General features: G+C 39.3%; 2 long non-coding RNA genes across 2 annotated transcripts; one reads left to right on the top strand and one right to left on the bottom strand.

The window, feature by feature from the left end:
• Window positions 1-2,029: 2,029 nt before the first annotated feature.
• Window positions 2,030-5,813, top strand: LOC138016551 (uncharacterized). Its single transcript, XR_011125831.1, has 2 exons — window positions 2,030-2,329; window positions 2,951-5,813. It is a non-coding gene; the product is annotated as an uncharacterized lncRNA (long non-coding RNA).
• Window positions 5,814-11,719: 5,906 nt separating this feature from the next.
• On the bottom strand, window positions 11,720-13,003 carry LOC138016550 (uncharacterized). Its single transcript, XR_011125830.1, has 2 exons — window positions 12,431-13,003; window positions 11,720-12,264 (listed from the first exon to the last, which is right to left on the bottom strand). It is a non-coding gene; the product is annotated as an uncharacterized lncRNA (long non-coding RNA).
• Window positions 13,004-22,965: the final 9,962 nt, after the last annotated feature.

Here is a 22,965-nt window from a genome sequence, read left to right on the forward strand (position 1 = left end):
AATAACGTCAAGCTTTTTAATTGAAACATTTTCGCATAATTGTCCTCTCAAGTATTTTATCGGGATTCTCATAGAAATCCTTATATTCCAGTTGGCTTGCCCTCGCATTGAGCTTGGGGTGCCTGTGGTAAGTCTGTCACTCTTGCTCAATGTTTTGAAACTCCGCGGAAGTTGTGACCGAAATTTCTCTTTCCGCAAAAATTGAATTTCTGCTGTTTCCCTTGTCATAAAAAGAGCCACACAATTTAATAAGATAAGAAACCATAAGGGTTGAAGCGTGTAACGGCCCCTTCTGTGCTGGGAAACAAGCTTCTGAATATTCAATTGGCTAAGTACCATATTTGGAACAACAAGAGAGAAACATTCAACCAATCAGTTCGCAAGAACACCGCGACGCAATACCACCAATGTTCTCGCGCGAAATTAACTGGAGCGAGGGGTTTCCAAATATGGTACTTAGCACTGAATATTCGGAAGCTGTGAACGCGCGTTACACGTTTCAACCCTTATGGGTTTCTGATAATATCAAGCTAGTACGTCGCGAACAGCGATGTTGGTGTTGTGCGATAAATGAGTATAATTCTAGCTTATGCGCTACAGCATATTTTCGTCGTTGCCGACGGCTAAAGTTGAGTTTATTTAAAAAATTTCGCCGTCAGAAATCCCGTATCTCAGGGCTTCAAAGTGACGATTTCCCCGGATCCCACTTAGTATTAACGCTAATCCCGCGTTCCGTTCATGAATGCAATCACGAATACCGTTCCCATATTTCTATAGAATCCCGAATTTGGGACCCTCATCAATCCATTCGCCCAGAGGAGTTGGACAGCTGTCACGTGATAAATTTCGACCAATGAGCAGCGTTCATACAGATGTTCATGTCGGACGAAAAGTTCGGGTGACCCTATTTGGCGGACAGGCGAAGCAAAGAACGGAATGGTGAAACGGAATGGCGGAACGGAATGGCGGAATTGTGGAAAACAAGGAATATTCTAAAACACGGAAAATATCGAATATTTTAAAACGTGGAATATACGGAATATTCTAAAACGGGGAAGATATGGAATATTCTGAAACGCGGAATTTACGGATTAGTCTAAAACGCGGGATGAGAGGAAAGTAACTAAAGAAAAGATATAAAAAATACACTTTTTGTCCGTGAGTAGTCTGGATACCATAACAAAACTTCGGATGATAATTGTACATTTCCTCGCTACACAAGATATAAAAATGTGTTACAGGGAAGACTTCATCGCCCGGAGCGTCTGTGATTTCCAGGTGATCTGGTGACTTAATTCGGAGGCCTGGGAAGAAAAATTTTAACGCCGTATCCCACAACCGCGCGCAGCCTTACCCTTAGGGAGCTTACGAAACGACGACGCTACAAAACAATGGGCTTAATGAAGAAAAACAAAGGCTCTGCACGCTCTGCACGTGCGTTTTACATTTTGGTACATTTCTTTGCCGTCATCTCCAAAATGACGACGTGAAATGACCAAATTCAAGGTTCTTTGGAGGACGTCAGCACATCATGATGAATTTTCAGTTCTCTGTCTACCCTTCCAACTCACTCATACCAGTTTAATTCCTCGACAGTTACTACACATTTTTAACGCAAAACGACACGAAATAGTTTCATAGTGATATGAATAACGCAAACTCTAATTTTAGAATGAAGTCTTCGTTGCCGTCGTTGTCCTCGTTTCGTAAGCTCCCTATTTTCGAATTCAACATGGCAGAGGCGAGGTGAGATCTCGTCGGGTCTACTTGAATGTTCATTCAGTAACAGGAAATACACGGAATGATCTGTTGAGTTTTGGCGATGGAAATAATGCAGGGAGTTTGGAAACAACACCTAAGGCCGCGCGCGGTTGTGGGATTCGGCATTAAAATTTTTCTTCCCAGTCCTCCAAATTACGCCACCAGATCACCTGGTTACCGTTAGTAATCGTGTTCCGGAATAATTTTGCATGCATTATTAAGTGATCTACGCTGACCAAAATTTGCGTGGCTCATATTTTTCGTTGGAGCTAAATTCTCAAAATGGTGGTCAATGAGGTAGATTTCAAACGTGCATTGAAAACGTCTCGGATAGTTTTAAGATACGTTGGCTTTATAGCATAGAAGCCCTCTTTAAAGGAAAGGATGTATTTGCAAGCCTTCCAACCGGGTACGGCTCTGATCTTCAGAGCAGCACAGATCTTTGCCGATGAGCTGTTATTTTCCTCGATGTGTTCACATCTCAAATCTTCCAGGGCATTACGCTTTGTAGATTGTGCTTGAGAATGGCTAGGCTGGTCCGAGCAAGGCGTTGGGATTACATTGACTGGTAAGGAATAGCGGGAGACGTTTTCGAGTGGACAATCTTTTGAATAGTGCTATATTCACCTCGTGAAGAGCGCTTTCGTTTCTTTTGCGCTGACAACAAATGTACGTCGAATCGATTTCCACTTTACACTCCATAGATAACAATTCCGCTCGTACTTTAAAAGAAAAACCTCTTTGACAATCAAAAAGAATTTTATTCATATTTTGTACCGTGCTCAAAGTACACACGAACTCATCATAAAATCTCTCACGGTGGTTCTCACTGTGTTGATGTGGAGAAATAAAAATAAAAGCCAATCAAAACTTGTTGTTTCAATGATGTAATGATCGATGGGTAATAACCAATCAAATCATTTTCCACACATTCCAGGAAAAATCACGTGGTATGGGACACGATCACAGACGCTCCTCTCCGAATTTTTTGTTTTCGGAGAGCGGGCGGCTGTACATAGGCTACATTTTCCGTGTTTTAGAATGTTCCGTGTATTCCAAAATTCCGCCATTCCGTTCTATCATTCCACCGAATAGGGTCACCCATTTCTCGCTTTGTGTTGACTTTGAAGTCTTCAATTATGTAACACTATATAGCATGACAAATACCAGTAGGTTTTCTATTTTATAGGTCGCCCCTCTTGCCCCCGCAACGGATTTTGAGTTATTGTAGTCGAAATACAGCAAAAAGGATTGCAAGATTTGTTGTGTTCGCATGACATAATGGCGCGGAATGTTACCTCTTTTCGAAGAGTACACAGGGAAAATGTGGCCAGACAAGATCTCTCTTTCATGTTTTGCTGAGCTAAATGCTGCTGAAAATGCATGGAAGCTCAAGGAGGCAGCACATATCATCTGATGATACGCCAGGGAAGCTCCCAAAACAAGCACCAAGAGTCAGTTCAAGCTCGAGGAAAACCCTGTTTCACTCTAAAACCGGAGAACCATTGTTGTGTATGAAGTATTCTTGTTGATCAGTCAATTGTCCCCACAAGAGATAAGAGAGAGTGGTTCATGATAGAAAAACTTTTCTTCCTCTTTTAAGATTCAGAACTCACTCATCAAATAAGATTTCTGTTAAAATTTGTGATATGTCACCAAATTACAACTGCTGATGTGGGTTCAAAAAGGCTCAAAACAGTATTGACACTTTAAAGTGCCCCTGTGACCAAAAAATCAATTCATATTTTTCTTTGGATTTCAAAACCATGTTAACAAAACACTAAGTCACCCACGTTTTAAGCCTTGATTTCAAAAAGACGCCTCTTTATTTTAACTGTAATTTTCCTATTTAATGGTCCGCCATTACTAACATTATGTTCTTGAGAGAGCTGGAACGAGGAGAAAATGATGTCAAAGGCTCACTAGTCTAAGAATGCAATACGTGTGTACGCGGCAGAATTAATATGCGGCATGGGGTTTTGGGCTTTCAGACTTTTAAACTCACGGTTTGCATATATAATAAGCTGCATTCACAAGCTGAAATTTTAAGCTAGTGAGCCTCTGACGTCACTTTTCCCTGGATCCAACCGTCTGAGGTCCAATCGGTCAGTTTTGAACGTGAGTAATGGCGGACTGTGAAATCCAAAACTTACACTCAAAGTAAACGGCCTTTGGATAAAAATCAAAGCTCAAAATTTTGCCAGTCAGGTGTTAAGCAAACACACTTTCAAAATCTGAAGGAAAAAAGGAAGTGGTTTTTTTGATCACAGGGGCACTTTAAATCGACATGATTAGTTGATGGGTTATTACAACAATACTGTATCATGCTTCCATACATACGTGAAACACCAAAATTATATTTGTGCTGCCATTATTGTGATGGCATGAAGGAATCAATTGCCTATATTTTATCTTCAGGTACTTACCGTATTTACCCGTGTATAAGTCGACCCCCCATTTTTGATGGCAAAAAAAGCAATTTCTTAATTTCTTTGTTAAATGTTGCTGGGACAATAATCTTGTATTCTTCGATTTCTGGAAATGTGGATACACAAAAAATCAGGGCCTCAAGCGCTTATAAATAGTTTGGTGGTTCAGCAGTTGTTGCATATGCGGGCATTTTGTCCTTGAATTTCGAAAAAGTTCTCAGAAAATCGAACATGAAAACCTCAAACTAACCTGTTTCGTTGTTCAACGATAAAGGGCTTTAGAGGATAAGCACAATATCACAGAAGCAGGAGTCAATCTTTGAAAATAACTTGCGAACGATGCGAAAATGTGCAAGGTTTAATTGGTCCTTGACTTATAATTTCTCACATGACGAACAAAACAAAAGTCATAAACCAAACAATACGAAGTTTGCAAATGCATTTAAATCAGCCAGGTTTGTATAAAGAATAAAAAAACAATCATTACCAACCAGCATTTTCACGCAACACGAGTTTCATTGTTAACACTAGCAAGATATCGGGACCTAAGCGATCTGTAAAGATCACCGATCGTTTCACATGTACCTCCGCAAATGTCATTTATTGCATACCCTGCACGTTATGCAATAAATTATACATTGGTGAGACAGGTAGACGACTAGGTGACCGATTCCGCGAACACCTTCGCGATGTTGAGAAGAATGACAAGGATGCATCCAAGCCAGTCGCTCGCCATTTTAATCTGCCTAACCACTCCAAAAAACACATGGCTATCTGCGGCCTTTCCCTACATCTAGGTACGACGGAAAGCCGCAAGAATCTGGAACAAAAATTCATCTTTCAAATCGGCACCCTTAATCCTCACGGTATTAACGAACGCTTTTCATTTAACTAATATATTCCTATTTTTCACGTTGCCATGTTACCACCAATAGCGTAGCTCCTACTCTACTATAAAAACTACACGTAACCCATAATCCCTCGATTCGCTCTGACGAAGGGCTAACGCTCGAAACGTCAGCTTTTAGAATCTCTGTACGGTGGCCAATTTACATTATCAACTCCGTTGATAAAACCAAATTTTTGTATACTACTTCCCCACCGACGCAGCACCACAGTTTCTTTAGAAACTACCCCTTCATTCACGAGTGACAATAGCTTGCACGCAAACACGAGGTATTGCGCCAGGTTACTAAGCCATTGAACGATCACGTTCATTTGAAGAACTTTGGAAAACGAAAATTTCCAGTGTCCATTTCATTTTTGTGCTTGTGAGTATCTTCAACATTTAGATTTGGACAAATCCTTTTTCAGTTCAACTGGAATTGCTTACATTCATTTTGAAGTCTTTTGTCGGCTTTTGTCCACCGCGTTCATTATGCCCAAGACAACAATCATTATTATGTTAATCACAGGCAGCCCAAGCTCAAAATGTTACGAGTTCAGTGTAACGTGACATATGCTGTATTACATAACAACGCGAAACGTGACTCCCGCCTTACAGCATATGGAGGTATTGTGTTACAACGGTTTGAATTTGTAAAGGTTTGTATGGGAAGGCAACGGCTTTGCTGGAAAAGTCAATTATTCTTATATTTTGTGAATAAAATCTACTTACCCTGTTGCCGTGTTGTATTCTTTGTTGTTTGCCAGCTTCGCAAGCCGATCTAACGCGATTTCGGCGACTTATCGTTTGCAAAATAGAAATTCTACACGTGAAACAACTTTCATGTGCGAGAGAGTTTGATTCCCTGTTACATGTTTCACACACGCTTTAGCAATTTTTTACATGCCACTGATTTTATTCAACTTAATTATTGTATATTCCTGTTAAAATTATGGCTGTTCAAAAATTACAGCAGTATTTTCCATATTGTTGCAAAACAAGTTGACATCTACATTGTTGTTGGAAAAACGAAGTGTGCAATTTCTATTATTTCGAATAAAAAAATTACAACTACTGTTGGGTATTTTGGAACTCTGATACAAATCTGCAAACTGTTTCGTTGGCACTTAGCGATAGCTATTACTAGTTTACTGGTATTAACTATTCATAAGTATAAAATCTATGAACATTTTTTTTATTGCTGAGCCTCATAGAAACTTAACTTTCCATGGTAGTGCACTGTAAGTGCACTACATACTATGTCATCAGGTTATGAGAGTGTAAAAACTGTATATCATTCAATATTTATTTATTTTTGTATCAATATTTGTTTTCCATAAGGGAGGCTAACAAAATCTGCACCTTGCTTGGTTTGCATTTTTTGAGAATTAAAATACAACTTTCGGTCCTTTTTTTCTCACAGAAAGTCGTATATTTTGAGCTCACCCATTCAAATACTAACCCTGCCGGACAGGGATTAACTGCAGTGAGATTTTGTTTTGGAAAGGTATCAGGCTTGTGGTGATATAGAAGTTTCAAGGAACTTGAAAATGGTCAACATGCCTCAAATCAATGTTTCTCCATTCTCTTTTATTTTCTTCACTCTTTCTGGGTTTAGTATTATACTAGTAACCACATGTCTTCTCAGGGGGGCTATTTACCTAAGACATCTACCCTGGCACTATAATGACACACAGTACCAAAACAATATCGTGTATTGTTAGAGCTACATATTAGGCAAAGACAAGTTGAATCTCCTGAAAAACAAAATTAATGCAGCTCAGTTGACAGTTATGAAATAAAGCGCTGTGTGACTGCACTCAGACAGTCTGAGGTCGTTCGTTTTCACTCCCTCCTCTCCCCATCTGATGTACCTCATTGGAAAGCTTGTTCTTGATGCCATTGCAACTGTTGCATCTGAGAAGCCCTTAATAACATGCATAAGTGGAGTATGGAAAGATAAACATGCGGGCTTTCCTCTGCAAGAACTTATAGCAGTACCGATCTTTGGAGTATTAATTTTGCAAGATTTTTTGGGGAAGATTTGCAAAAAGAAATATTAGTCCCAAAATTGAGAGCATGTTGTCTGCTCTTAGAACTCTGGAAAACAAATTATGGGCAGGAATTTCCTGAAACACTGTCGTTTGTATCAAGCACAGGTTGATTTAAGATAATTCAAAATCAGTAAAGAAAACTTTATTTGCACTGACCAACATATTTTGATCATCTGTAACATCTGGTTCAGCAGCTCAATTCAATGAAGCTGTGTACTAATAATAGTTCCCTAAAGAAGCTTCAATCAATATGGTCTCCACTTTGATTGAAAATTTAAAGGAATAAAAGAGATTATGATTGTCTTTTATTTTTCTTGTTGCTGTAGAAGTTACCGCCATAAATGGCACAGTCTTGGAAACCACGGACTGCACCGTTATGGTATTATATGAAACTATAGTGATGTTATAGCAAAGCATAGCAACATTTCTCAGCACTGGCCAAAAAGTGAGCAGCAAACCAAGATGAACGTTTCTGTTTAGGTAATTTGCTCATCACTTCATAAGAATAAAAATTGGGTTTGCCAAGTTCGTTTTTTTTAGTTATACCGTATTTACCCGTGTATAAGTCGACCTTTTATGGCCTGAAAAGAAGCTCCAAAAATCGCCCTCGACTTATACATGGGTCAAAGATTTTGAGCCAAGTTCCAGCTAAGTAATTTATTCAAAATTAACACACAGGCAGCCCAAGCTCAAAATGTTACGAGTTCAGTGTAACGTGACATATGCTGTATTACATAACAACGCGAAACGTGACTCCCGCCTTACAGCATATGGAGGTATTGTGTTACAACGGTTTGAATTTGTAAAGGTTTGTATGGGAAGGCAACGGCTTTGCTGGAAAAGTCAATTATTCTTATATTTTGTGAATAAAATCTACTTACCCTGACTTATCGTTTTGTGGGTTTCCACTGCTTTCTTTTAGCAGTGGAAACCCACAAAACGATAAGTCGCCGAAATCGCGTTAGATCGGCTTGCGAAGCTGGCAAACAACAAAGAATACAACACGGCAACAGGGTAAGTAGATTTTATTGTAATACAGCATATGTCACGTTACACTGAACTCGTAACATTTTGAGCTTGGGCTGCCTGTGTGTTAATTTTGAATAAATTACTTAGCTGGAACTTGGCTCAAAATCTTTGACCCATGTATAAGTCGAGGGCGATTTTTGGAGCTTCTTTTCAGGCCATAAAAGGTCGACTTATACACGGGTAAATACGGTATAACTAAAAAAAACGAACTTGGCAAACCCAATTTTTATTCTTATGAAGTGATGAGCAAATTACCTAAACAGAAACGTTCATCTTGGTTTGCTGCTCACTTTTTGGCCAGTGCTGAGAAATGTTGCTATGCTTTGCTATAACATCACTATAGTTTCATATAATACCATAACGGTGCAGTCCGTGGTTTCCAAGACTGTGCCATTTATGGCGGTAACTTCTACAGCAACAAGAAAAATAAAAGACAATCATAATCTCTTTTATTCCTTTAAATTTTCAATCAAAGTGGAGACCATATTGATTGAAGCTTCTTTAGGGAACTATTATTAGTACACAGCTTCATTGAATTGAGCTGCTGAACCAGATGTTACAGATGATCAAAATATGTTGGTCAGTGCAAATAAAGTTTTCTTTACTGATTTTGAATTATCTTAAATCAACCTGTGCTTGATACAAACGACAGTGTTTCAGGAAATTCCTGCCCATAATTTGTTTTCCAGAGTTCTAAGAGCAGACAACATGCTCTCAATTTTGGGACTAATATTTCTTTTTGCAAATCTTCCCCAAAAAATCTTGCAAAATTAATACTCCAAAGATCGGTACTGCTATAAGTTCTTGCAGAGGAAAGCCCGCATGTTTATCTTTCCATACTCCACTTATGCATGTTATTAAGGGCTTCTCAGATGCAACAGTTGCAATGGCATCAAGAACAAGCTTTCCAATGAGGTACATCAGATGGGGAGAGGAGGGAGTGAAAACGAACGACCTCAGACTGTCTGAGTGCAGTCACACAGCGCTTTATTTCATAACTGTCAACTGAGCTGCATTTTGTTTTTCAGGAGATTCAACTTGTCTTTGCCTAATATGTAGCTCTAACAATACACGATATTGTTTTGGTACTGTGTGTCATTGTAGTGCCAGGGTAGATGTCTTAGGTAAATAGCCCCCCTGAGAAGACATGTGGTTACTAGTATAATACTAAACCCAGAAAGAGTGAAGAAAATAAAAGAGAATGGAGAAACATTGATTTGAGGCATGTTGACCATTTTCAAGTTCCTTGAAACTTCTATATCACCACAAGCCTGATACCTTTCCAAAACAAAATCTCACTGCAGTTAATCCCTGTCCGGCAGGGTTAGTATTTGAATGGGTGAGCTCAAAATATACGACTTTCTGTGAGAAAAAAAGGACCGAAAGTTGTATTTTAATTCTCAAAAAATGCAAACCAAGCAAGGTGCAGATTTTGTTAGCCTCCCTTATGGAAAACAAATATTGATACAAAAATAAATAAATATTGAATGATATACAGTTTTTACACTCTCATAACCTGATGACATAGTATGTAGTGCACTTACAGTGCACTACCATGGAAAGTTAAGTTTCTATGAGGCTCAGCAATAAAAAAAATGTTCATAGATTTTATACTTATGAATAGTTAATACCAGTAAACTAGTAATAGCTATCGCTAAGTGCCAACGAAACAGTTTGCAGATTTGTATCAGAGTTCCAAAATACCCAACAGTAGTTGTAATTTTTTTATTCGAAATAATAGAAATTGCACACTTCGTTTTTCCAACAACAATGTAGATGTCAACTTGTTTTGCAACAATATGGAAAATACTGCTGTAATTTTTGAACAGCCATAATTTTAACAGGAATATACAATAATTAAGTTGAATAAAATCAGTGGCATGTAAAAAATTGCTAAAGCGTGTGTGAAACATGTAACAGGGAATCAAACTCTCTCGCACATGAAAGTTGTTTCACGTGTAGAATTTCTATTTTGCAAGATAATTATAGCCATGAATCACAAGTCAAATTTATCGTTTAAGAAACGGTCCAGATAAGAACGATAGCAACAACGGCAACGAATATGTTGGAATTCAATTGGTATGCAAAAAGGTGATAACTTTTCTTTTGTCTGTACTTACTTCTGATTGGCTTAAACAGCAAAAGTTAAGAAAACTTCATAAAAGCAGTATTATATTCATCCTTACTTTCCAACCATCTTCCATCTTTCGTCTGGTCTCAGTTTAAATGAATTCCACAGAAATCGTATGTGGGGAACATGTAAAATTGTAAACGTTTCTTGGCTTTTGTTTTCAACTCTTGTGATTGGTCAAAATCTTTTAACACAAAAAAACACCCTTTCAAAGTGGGCTGTAAATGAATTTTATTGCGTTAACAGCTTTCCTGTAGGTTTATGCATTCTCTGTGTAAAAATGATAACATTCCTATGTGGGGAAAGCCCCGTTGCCGCATAACAAAGGAAATTACTATCCACCTTACACGGATCATTACTTAATTGTGTACTTTGCAGACAACACATACTGCTCTACTCGCGGGCCTTAATCCGTAATTGACAACAGCAGCCGATAAGAACACTCAAAGCAAGTGTACACAACAAAATGGTCAGGGAAGTAGGAAAAAATGTGTTTTCACTTAACTCCGAACACGAGATCATCAATAGTGGCGCACATCATGCAAGTTTGTCTAATGACATCACACATCAAAACACGCGCTTTCATTGGTCCCCACTAAATCTCCAGGGAACCTTACATTACACTACGTAGCCTTACATTACACTTTTCATGGCACAATCGAGAATTTTTCTGCCTGCTGCCCTACTTCGAGTGACATTAAGCTGGCCGCCTGGCAAGCCTCACGTCTTCCCTCGGCTTGCTCATTGGCAATTAAACAAAATCAACAGTATTGTTACAGATACAAATAGACAGTAGTTGTAAGACATTCTTAAGCAATTCTTAATATTATTTCACTGAGCACTGTGGCACCTTGTCATAACATACTTTTCCCACTTTTCCTCTCTTAGTATTGAAATTAAAGGTTATTAAAAAAAACCACGATGCGGTGGACAGTTACCTGTACGTCAACAATTTCTCATTTTTAATTAGTGTATGCAATAAACCTGTGAATTCTCTGGCAATGTAACCAATGAAACCATCCATTAACATTGGTTCAAGTCAATGGCTATGGCATTTTTGTCCTTTCCATTAGTTGGCTCTGGTCTCAGCTGCACTTGGACCTGACAGTTTGCTTTTATTTTTCTCTGTGCCATTTTCAAAAATTCATGTCTTGGCTTGTCGTGGGCACCACCAATACCTTAAAACACCAACGTGTACAGCACATTTTTATCTCCTGAAATTTCACTACTGCTGAAAGTACTGTCATGTGAGCAATTTGACTACCAAGGGGCTATCTTCACAAGATAAGCAGCATTTCTCTATCAAATGGATTGATATCTTATTTCAGATAGTAAGCATAGGTGACTTAGTTTATGTTAAGATATGTTTTGAAACATTACGATACCTGAACTACCTGTCTACCAAGGGCAACTTTCAGTGACATGGTGAACTAAAATTATATTTTTAATTTTAAGGACAGACTATTTACAGTTTTCCAGTCCATTATGTGACAAACAATAAAACCTTTCCTTCCTCATGAATGTCCTCATTTTCCTCTTTGTCATCCTTTAATGTTTGACCAAAAAATATTCCATGGCCAGCCTTTTCTGGGAAAGACGAACAGTTGCACCAACATTCATCCGTCAACATCTAACAATGGAGCAACTGGCAAAGTTTCCATTGGAGCTTGATGCAGTTGTGCAAGGGCAGGTACAAAACACAGGTCACAGGGCACAGGTCACAGGTCACAGGTCATTGTTTTACTAATACAGAATGTATCCTAAACATTCATAAAAGCTAACCTTAGGCCTAATTAGGCCTAAACAAACGTTTTTAGGCTTAAGGTTAGCTCTTATATGTTTAGGATACTTTCTGTATTGGTAAAACAATGAGACCTGTGCCCTGTGCCCTGTGACCTGTGTTTTGTACCTGCCGGTTGTGCAATGGCTGTTTCTGAGGAGGATGCTCTCCTGGTCGCTTTCTTGAGGGTCACACTACAACATGAGAAGAACGATTTCTAAATTAAACATGTTGTGCATCAATTAATATAAGCCAGGAAAATCTGTTCTCACACAGTTTAGAACGACGATGGCTCAAGCCTCAAATACATGCAAATTTCCAACAATGCATGATTCTAAAACAAGAAAATTTATACCCTACCTCAAAATCAACACTGGGTTTTTTAATAGAACTGACGCTGACTTCAGAGCATCTAATTTCCTCGCTCAGTTGCAAAACGAACATTCGTCTTTCAAAACGGCAGGTATTTTTTGCAGGTTGCAGGCGTTGCAGGTTGAAATTTCAGTGTAACTGGAAAACCGCTGGCACTAAAAAGAAAGGTAAAGCGATAGACTTACCGTGACTGTTACATGAATAGCTAACCTTAAGCCCAAAAACTCTTTTTTAGGCCTAATTAGGCCTTAGGTTAGCTATTCGTGTAACAGTCACGTCAAGTCTATCGCTTTCCCAGCGGTTTTTCAGTTATAATGAATTTCAACCTGCAACTTGCAATCTGCAAAAAATACCTGCCGCTTTCAAAAGGAATTTTTTCTCGAAACCAAAATGGGCAAAAAGCCCATTGATCATCAAAAAGAGCCGGCTTAGAACAGAGAAAGTAAATAAATTGAGCATGTCACAGCAATGTAAGAAGAAGCAACTGGAAGAAGAAGTTGAGAAGTTGACTCTGCATCCTGTCTATCAATGGCGTCCATGTTGATTACAATGCAGAGATGTGTTTCCCTTGAAGTCTGGAGGCAACTGACTGAAAAATAAAAATTTCCCATGACGCCTTGCACGCTGCTGTCCAACCTCCTCTGAGTAACGCCCTAAGGAGACATGTGGTTACTAGCAAAGTACTAAACCCAGAAAGAAGGGAATCGAAAAACATTGGCTTGTAGGCTGAAATGCTGATCTTTCAAGTTCCCTCACAGCTTCTTTACAGCACAAGTTAAAGCGTGCACTCTGAGCGTCCGGCTTTGTAATACAAATGTTCACTGAAGTTTTCCTGTCCGGCAGGGTTAGTATCTGGATGGGTGAACTAAAAATATACCACTTTGTAACAGAAGCGTAGGACCGAAAATTCTATTTTAACGCTCAACAACGCAAACTAAGCAAGGTAGAAATTTTGTTAGCTTGCTTTATGCAAAACAAATATTGATGCAAAAGTAAATAAATATTGATACACAGTTTTTAGGAAGAACAGAAGGAAGTTTTCAGGACGGTCGATCGAGAATAAATTACGACATGAAAACAACATTACATGTCATTTTGAACCGCGAATATAAAAAGTTACTTTCAGCGAAAAACATTTGGGAGATTTTTGCTAAGTTGAACTTTGTCATTGTACTTTTGGCTGAACAAGTAAATCGCAAAATCGAAAGTGGCATCGAATTCAGCGGGCGCCGTGATCAAGCTTAATACCGCGGCGTGTTTACTCGATCGCGAAACAGTGAAGCATCTGTGTGAAATGATGGCAAGATACCGGGTTTTTGTTTTTGTTAGTTTTCTTTTTCTTTCAAGTGTTATAAAGTTTAACAAGATATGTGCGAATTCAACACAAAGATCACAATCGCCTAACTATTGAGGTTGACCATTGTTTCTGCAAAGTTAACAATTTACTCTCCAAGACGAGGTTGTTTATCACCAGGTAATTCCATTATTTTGGAAATAGCAGCTACTTTATTATTCATCAGCGTCACATTTTTTGCTGATTTTGGGGTTCATTTTGATGAAACTCAAGCACGCTTCGAACAGACCTGTTTATTTTCGACAACCCTTCCTGTTTACAAAGCACTACTAAAAAAATCCTCCCGTATCACATTTCAACCCAGGTAAGCAAATTTGTTAAGGTCGAAAATTCAATACACAACATGATATTAAATTCACAAAGGCAGAAAATATCACAAAATCCTTTTCCAGCGAAAAATTTATTGAAACAAACAACATATTTGCTATTAGAGGCAAAAACCCTTCTTATTTCAAACAAGAAACACGATCCGTGTCACAATGCATATGCAATTAAAGAAATTTCCGTAAATAATGAAGCACAAAAGAGACAACAAGATTTCATTTACCTTTGCAGAGTTGAGTCCCGGGGGGGGGGGGGGGGGGTTACTCCCTTATAAGGGCTTTATGTTTTTCGGGATTTTTGTCTTGAACAGGGTATCGAATTTATCATTTTTTGTCTTAATCAGGGTATCGATTTATCAATTTTTGTCTTAAACTGGGTTAAATGTCTTGAACAGGGTATCAAAAATCGGAATTCTGTCTTAAACAGGGTAGGAAAATCAGCGATATTTGTCTTAAACAGGGTCAGGGTATGAGTGGCCGCCCCCCCCGCCCCCCTTCCTGGGAGTTGAGTACAAAATACCGGTAAATGTAAATTGCCAGACAACTTAGATGCGACTTCAGTAAACACTGTGATGCATTCAAGGCGTTCGATTCCTTCAATGTTTGTTAAATCCATCAAAAATTTGCATTTGATTTCACTGTTTTATATAGTTCCAAGTTAATAAAATATTAGAAAGAAAGCTCACTTGATATCAAACGGCGAAAAATGAAATTGTTGTCGAAGATCGTTACTCGTCGCTTTAAAGATTCCAGATATTTATGTTTCAGCGCTTTTCTTGTTCATCCCATTGACGTTCCATTCTTCAGCTCCATAAGGGCATAATTTGTTTAAAGATCCACTAAAACGCCATTCGCGTTACAACGACTTTCGACGCCATTGCATTGCAGGTTAATTAAATGTTCTCCTGTGTGCCCCAGTGAAATCTACCCATTACCCCAGCCCCATCAAACCTAACAAAATACGCACAAAGACACCACTTCGCAGGGGAGCGACAGGCAAGACCTTTCCCAACACGGGAAAAAAATAACAAAAAAACCCACGATCACGAAATGAAACCCAGATTCCGACTCAGGACTGGGTTTGGCAATCCAGTAAAAAGCTTCAAATTAATGCTTTTTCAGTTTTTTAATTTTCAGACGTAAAAGTTTGCCAAGTCAAAGACACAATAGGGCAGAGTGAGATGATATCATAACAAGATTCGGAGCCATTTTGTAGACAACACCGTATCACACGAAACCTGCTGTGTTGAACCTTGCCAATTTAAATGACAATTTCTTTACACAAATCTTTTCTTTGGTTGTTGGGCTTACTACAGCATGCGAGAATTTTCCTGTCACCGCCTATAACAAAAGTCTCGAAAAGGAAATTAAAATATTTTTTGCCAAGGAAATTTAAATAATCTGGAGCACTTGTAAAGTAAAGCCCTGCGTCTTGAACTTAATCTGTTCGCTTCAAGATTCAAAATCAAGCTAAATCAGCCCTGTTTCTTCTCCAAAACAATTCCCGACTCTACGTCGACCATGTGGTTCAAAATTTCAAGGTTGGGAAGCTTTATAGCGAATTGAGATGTTCTTCACCAGTTGGGCTGCCATTTTTCGACTCCATCTTGTTAGCTGGTTTATCGTTGTCCTCGGTTCAAACGCCAGTTAGCCCATATTTTTTAATGTAAACTCGCATTTCAATTTAAATCCGACTTACTTTATTATTAAACAGCACTCCATTCTGAGTTGAAGTCTCTTAAATAAGGAAAAACAACGCTAGGAAGGCAAAACTATCCTCTGCTCCTTGCAAGTTCCGCAGTTCATCGCCACACTTTTGACTAGCCATCTTCGTTTCATTTGTGATCCTTCGCCGTATTTCCCGTTGTATTGAACCAGTATCAGTCATAAAGATAAGGTAAAATGATCGACTCATCATCTTTGCATTCATTGTGTGCCGTCCTTTTGCAAACATGAGATGAATATTAACGATGCCAGCACTACATCCAACATTTCTCATGTTCCCGCGTTTCGAATGAATTTGACTGAATTCAAGAGCTTTTTGGGGTGATGAGGCGCATGCGCAAAATTAGTCTCCTTTGCTGTTTCCCCGAACACTGGGCCCTAGTGCTGTGTGTTCCTTCTTCCCTACCCATAGAACATGTCAGTGTTAGTATTTTTTCACCGTTCATCGTTTCACCAATACAGAAAGTATCCTAAACATGCATAAAAGCTAACCTTAGGCCTAATTAGGCCTAAACAAAATTTTTTAGGCCTAAGGTTAGCTTTTAGGAATGTTTAGGATACTTTCTGTATTCATATTCTGCTATCATATTTATCGTTATGGCGTGATTGCTTTCCTTTATTTTCATATTTCTCTTTGTTTTGTTGTATTCTTGAGTCTTGAAGGGAACACGTAGCACTGAAATGTTCTATGGGGAAAGAAGGGGGAACACACAGCACTAGTGCCCAGTGTTCGGGGGAACCTGGGGGGAACAGATAACATGGGGGAACACAAAACTCAGTAACAGCGGAACTTTGCAAGAGCTCTCATTTGGCGTTATTGTTGAGTGATTTAAATTTTTAAATCGGCAGTTTTAATGCATTTTTCAGGTATCTCTTTTTTCTTTCTGAAAAAAAAAATGGCTACTACAGTCGAAGCTCTCGTAAGCGACCACCCAGGGAATTCTAGAAAGTGGTTGCAACTACAGCTGGTCGCTTACAAGAATGGGCTCTCGTAAGCGACCAATATTATAAACAATGGAGGATGGTCGCTTACGAGAGCTTTCAGCAAAAGTCTCTGGGATTTGTGAATTCATCAATTGATGGTACTAAAGATAACAGTCAGGAACTTCTTTACTCTCATTCACATCTGCAAAAATATCCTTAAAGAGATTCCCAGCCAAACCAATCAAAGCCCTCCTTGAAGAGAGAGGCTACCCTAAGCAGCCCATCGAAAGAATACTATCTGAGGTCAATTTTTCTGGAAGACAGTCGTCAAAGCCAAAACCACAGAAAATTTTTTACCATTTGTCACAACATACAACCCATTAGTGTCAACTATTTAAGCAATACTGACGCGCAACTGGAGTTTTATTGAAAACTAGCCATTGATGGCAAACATATTCAAGAAACCTCCTTACATATCATACAAGAGGGGTAAATCACTCAAGCACATGCTAGTCAAAGCAAAACTGTGAACTGAAGGTTTCATAATTATTTGTAACCACAGACCGGTAAAAAAGAGAGGCCACTGCAGGTCTGTCACATTCTTCCAAATTCTCAGGGCAGTGGGCTGCGTTTTTATTAAAGTGTTGACATACATAGATGAGACTCTGAGTGTTCGCTTACGAGAGCTTAAAAACAATGAAAAAGTCCAGTTGGGTAATCCCAAAAGTGGCCGCGGTCGCTTACGGGAAAGGTCGCTTACGAGAGCTTTCAATAAGAGAGTTTAAATGACATTTAAAACGGGGTTTTAGATTGGTGGTCGTAACTAGAGCTGGTCGCTTACGACAGTGGTCGCAGTGAGAATTTCGACAGTAACTTTATGGACTTGGCGACCACTTTAGAAAATTCAGGAGCCAGATGATGCCCTCCCAAAACTAGTGTCAGAGCAAGGTGAGTAGTTTGCCTTGTACCTTTCGAGTTTGGCTCCAATTTTATTCTCATCCCCAATGTCCCTAGGTGTTTTTGGACAAGTAGTCAGTGAATGGAACCATTGGAGAACAGAGTGAGCCATTGACAGAGCCAATGTCAGGTTTCATTAAAATTGAGCTCATAATTCACAGGAGTGAGCAAGGATAACGCTTCTAAGCATCTCTTTTTTACAAGCTGAATCACCTGCACTATGGCAATAAAATACCTTTCACAAGGGCTTGATGCATTTTGGCACGTGAAAGTCACGTTTCATTGTGTTTTCCCAAAATTTCCTCCATATCAGGAGGGCTCAAAAGAGCCCATAAGCAAATAAATCCGCTCCCAAGGCATTTTGTTGCGGGCTGGAGAATTTATGTGCTTGCAAATCCCTTGCTGGCAGGGGTTCTTTCAAACCATTGCTTGATAGCATAGTTTTTATTTAGGAAAAGGAAAAGCGTGTTTTTTTTAGCGAAAATGTCAACAGGCAAGCTTGCTGGGCGCTACGACAGATCGGGTGTGGCGCGACATGTGACGAATAGGTTTGTTGCGCTATGAACTTTTTCTTTGACAGCTGTCGATTGATCTAGTTGATGTTAGCCTGTGTAGCAAGCGTTTTCGTGGAAGATTTTTAATGTTTTGGTTCCCCTCCCACCTCCATGTTTTTTTTGCGCTCGCCCTATTCTAGCGCGGCCCAAAAAAGCGTTCGCTCCTCGCCTGCTGGAAACGCTTGCTATGCGGGCTAAGTTGATGTGAAAGCTGATTTCCTCACTCAATATTTAGATGTTTGGTCCGCTCTAACCGTCTCTGGAGAAACCAAAGTTGCCTTTTGTATTTGTTCTGTGGGCTTTTTGCGTGGTTTTATCGCAACGCTCCCGTTCCTTATTTTATTTTCGAAGGAAAGGTAAGCTTCTTTTCCTTTATTGCACATCCACATGCATTAAGCAGCGTTTACACGAACGCGGTTTCACATCGACACGGTTTCATGACGTCGAAACCGCGTCAAAATCGATGCGGTTTGGAAGTGGTTACACGGAACCGTTTTCGCCAGAAAATTCAAGTCGTGCTGCACTACGTGCTAAATTCAGTATATTTTGAATTGAACAATGCAAATTTCGCGCAAAAATAGTAACCGTATTCAAATCGATGCGGTTTCGCTGTTTACACGACGGATGAAACCGCATCGTTTTGAAAACGCTCCACTTTTGGCAGCGGTTGCAAATCGGCACGGTTTCGGCAACAGTCTCGATCGGTGTCCTGTAAACAGAAGGTGTAACCGCATTGAAAACGATGCGGTTAAAAATGAAACCGTGTTCGTGTAAACGCTACCTTAGCGCCTGCCATTTCTCCAGGTGAAACGAGATTCTTCAGTCATTCTACCGTCATTTGGGAAAAGAACTTAACATTAAAGGTTACCCTGAGGGCCAGAGGATTTTTTTTTCAAGTTGGCAGAGAACGCCCAGCGATTCCAAGTCAACACTCAGCGCTCTCTCTGAACTCGACAAAAAAGGGAGTTTAAGAAACGACGACGGCTACGACAACGACAACGCCAAAACGCAGTAATATCAGGGAGCTTAAGCAACGACAACGGCAACGGCAACGAGAACGTCATTTCAAAATATAAATTCGCGTTATTGTAATCGCTTCGTTACTATTTCAACTTTTTTAATATGACGGGGGTGTGGTACTTCCTCAAAAATGACGCTGGTAGGAACGGCGCTCAATTAAGGGTAGAAAATGAAAATTTATCCTCAAGTAATGACGTTGTCCATAAAACCTTAAATTTGGCTATTTCACGTTGTAGTTTTGCTGACGACGGCAAAGAAATGGACAAAAGTGAAAAACGCACGTGCAGGGCGTGCAAAGCTATTGTTTTTGCCTACTAAATATGCAAATTTGTGACGTTCTCGTTGCCGTCGCCGTTGTCGTTGCTTAAGCTCCCTATTATTGGTTGAAAGAACCAAAATGATCGTGCTGCACGTGCAGCACGCATTTTTGAACAATTCTCTGCCGTACTCGTCAAAACTACTACGTGAAATGACCAAATTGAAGGTTTTGACGGCAACGTGGACAAACTACAGTGAATCTTTCAGTCTCACTCTTTACTTCAAATCCGTCCGAACCAATCCAGTTTTAAAACACTTCGCCCATATTGAATAATATAAACAAGATGGAATAATCATGAAATACGTAACATAGCTCAAACTTATATTTTGAAGTGACGTTTTCGTCGCCGTAGCCGTCGAGGTTTCTTATAAACTCCCTTTTTAAAAATTCCTCTGGCACCCAGGGTAATTAAAGGTAAGAGTCATATTACATAAATTATAGAGCAAAAATTTACATGGCCGAAACTTTGCTGTTGTGGGTCAGGATATATCTGTCACAGTGTCCCTGTGTCCCTCAGCAAGCAAACACTTTCCTTTTTTTTGGTGTGGCAATATTATTTAATGCAAATTTGTGTCTGTTTTTTCCAGCCAAAAATGTTATTGGCTTTTACAAGAAAAAACATTCAATTTATGTAGGTAGTATAAATAAAGGTAAAAGAAATGTACACTGTATTCTAATAGGAAAATAAACCCAAATACAGAGGTTGGACACTCAATAGAGATTCGTCAGAGATTAGCATTATCTCTGGTAGATCCATCACCTTAGTCTAAAACAAGGACCTTTAGAGACTAGTGACAACTTTCGCACAAGAGACAGCCCTAATACCGAACAAAAATACAGTACTGTTAGAAAACATAATGTTTAGATGAGGTTCTCTCAACTTATCATGAAAAATCGTAAACTGAGTTCAATTTATACCCGGAAAAGACAGGGTCCCAAAGGGGGGGCGGTCTCTGGAGCCCTGGATTTTTTTCGCTGTGGAGACCGGAGCCCGATCATTTCTCCGCCTGGAGCCCTGATCGTTTCTAGCTGTGGAGCCCGGAGCCCTGAAAGTTTTGCTATGGAGCCCGGAGCCCAAATATTAAAATCCAATCATTTTTAGTACTCAGTCCTCATTGCTTTTGTTTGCCGACTGCTAGTAAATGGTATCTAGAGAGGAGAAAGTGCAACAGATGATAGAAACATGCATTTTTTTTTGCCATTTGTCCGATGTGTAACGCAATTATCGCATTCTGATTATGTTTCTTTGTTTTCTGAAGTCAAGTTGGTTAACCTCGTATTTAATTTTAAGTTTTTTTTAAATAAAATAGATCAGAAAAAATAAAATAAAATAAATCTAAATCAATCAGTTTTTTTAAATCCAAACATAAATAATAATAACGCTCAGCAGCCCCAAAATAAGAGGTTCTTAAATAAAAATAGGAATGTTCCTGTTTTGGATTTTTTTAAAAATCGATTTATAAACTCTTTACACAAAAGTAAAGGAATTATTGATTTTCACCCGAAAAACTGCACTTACCATATAAATGGATGTGGGTTTCAAATCCACCATGGCTGTGATATCGCAAATTCCATTAATTAAGCCTCTCGGGCCATCCACGCCAGCTTGATATTTAAGTGTCATGTTGCCTTAAACACAAAGGCCCAAAAGAAACGTGTGTGTAAATTCGCACTTCTTTGCGATTTGGAGGAAGGCATATCGGTAACGTCATTGAGCGTTTTTGCGTCTTTTCAAAAATTCTAAAAGGTTCTGTCGCGCGTAGATAAGAAAGTATACTAGGGGTAATCGAAGCTTAGGCGAGTGCGTTCGATGTTTGTAGGACGGTACAGGTTTGGTACAGGTAGCAACTGAGGGGGGAGGGTGGAAGGTTCGTGCGATAGGGAAATGTTATTCCAGTGGAACCGCGATACAACGATCCTCGATATAACGATATCCCCGGTATAAAGATAAACATGCTATGTCCCGGCAAAAGTTACAGTAAAATGTATGGGACAGAACCCCGATATAACGATCTTCAGTATAACGATATTCCCGATATAACGCTGAGTTCTTAGCGTACCGAGCGTAAAAGCTTCCCCGATATAACGATATTACAGCATCAGTACACAGATACAACTTCAAATGTTTAAGTTTTGTTTTGTTTTGTTTCCCTTTTACGATTCATACCACAGACTTTGTTGTGTAACCTTCATAACGTCTAATGCTTTGCAAATTGTGAGTCATTTCATACTCATTACAAGTTTAATTAAACAATATGTACAGTAGTAAACAAGCACATGTTAATTTTACCCCGATATAAAGATATTTTCGGTTATTTTAAGGCAATATCGTTATATCGGGAGTCTCGTTATAACGATACCTCGATATAACGATCGAATTCCACTGTACTGCATCTATGAACGTGACAACTTGTTAGCCGTAATCATTAACTATTTATTTGGAATTCTACAAGTAGACAACTACTGAAAATTACTCTAAAATGAAACTGTTACTTGCAGGTCTTTTCAGCTTGTGGTATTAAAGACCTAAGATTACTTTTCTGTGCTGAACGCTGGGACAAAATAAATTCAGTTTGTTGATTTCAATGCCGTAAATATCACAAGTCATGATGAAATGGCGCCGACGAGCGTCATATTTTATTCTAAACAAGGTTTGCTTGCTGGGAAACTATGATTCTTACAAGCCGGGAAAACTCTGTTGATATAAAAACCAATTTCCTGGCTGGAGACGTGAAACTATATATAAGAGTTTGCTGGCAACAAAAGTCGATACCACTCTGCTCGCTGGTGCTGAGGAACGGCTCTTTTTTTCCCAAGGTAGTTAATTATTACACACAGAGTACTCCACATGCGTGGAAAGGTCATTACAGTGCAACGCGCCTTACCGTAGCCACCCAACAAACTTTCACATTTGACAATTACGTATAAATACGTCAACTCAAAAACCCATGCAACGGCGTTCACCTTACAACAGTGCGAACTTTGCAAGGAGGCGTGACTGTCAATCAAATTTACACATCCTGATTGGCGGACAAGTTGCGGTGAAAAACTTTAGGTGGCCACCGTAAGGCGCGTCGCACTGTAAACATTACATACTAGATTTTTACAAGATGTTATCGTTGAGCCCTCTTGCCATATGCCTGTGTTGCAGCGCGTAATTCTGGCATAAGCACAGTTTTCTGGGCGAACCTGTCTCTCCAGTTTTTCTTTTAGGGTTTGCTCCCCCATTTTGCTCCTGAACATCTCGTTTATGAGCTTTGCGAGCTTTTCACTTTTCAGTGTAGCTCCAACAGAGTCCTCGGACTCACATTGTTTAATCAGCTCACACAAATCTTCATCATCAGAGT

Source organism: Montipora capricornis, chromosome 9 (assembly GCF_036669925.1).
Source record: "Montipora capricornis isolate CH-2021 chromosome 9, ASM3666992v2, whole genome shotgun sequence".
In the NCBI taxonomy this organism is placed as follows: Eukaryota; Metazoa; Cnidaria; class Anthozoa; order Scleractinia; family Acroporidae; genus Montipora; species Montipora capricornis.